We start from the raw sequence: 362 nt of genomic DNA, 5'->3' as shown, positions 1-362 counted from the left end.
TTGTGTGTGTGTGTGTGTGTGTGTGTGTGTGTTGTACCCTGCCTTTCAGCAGAGAGAAAGACAGAGACAGGAGGTCACATTTTTTCAAAATAGCCTTTATAGCCCCACTCTCTCCCCGACAATCAGAACGCCGAGGAGAGAGAGAGAGACAGTAGCCTCACCCCGCGGAATCCTGACAAGTGAGTACAGTTGTCATCCCGTTTCAAGTCGTTATTGTTTATAATGGAGCTATTTCAATTTAAATGGCATAGCTTTCAGTTAACTCATGAAGCAGGCTCTTAGCCGGGTTTCAGACAGGGATTCAAATTGCCTTAATGGTAATCAGCGTGTCTGTGAAAAGCCAGTTCATTCTGTACAAGCCG

Source organism: Semicossyphus pulcher, unplaced genomic scaffold (genome assembly GCF_022749685.1).
Source record: "Semicossyphus pulcher isolate SPU_LCO1_2020_fin unplaced genomic scaffold, fSemPul1.0.p SCAF_17, whole genome shotgun sequence".
Classification (NCBI taxonomy): Eukaryota; Metazoa; Chordata; class Actinopteri; order Labriformes; family Labridae; genus Semicossyphus; species Semicossyphus pulcher.
The sequence above is the reverse complement of the archived record's forward strand: the minus strand, read 5'-3'. Positions refer to the sequence as shown.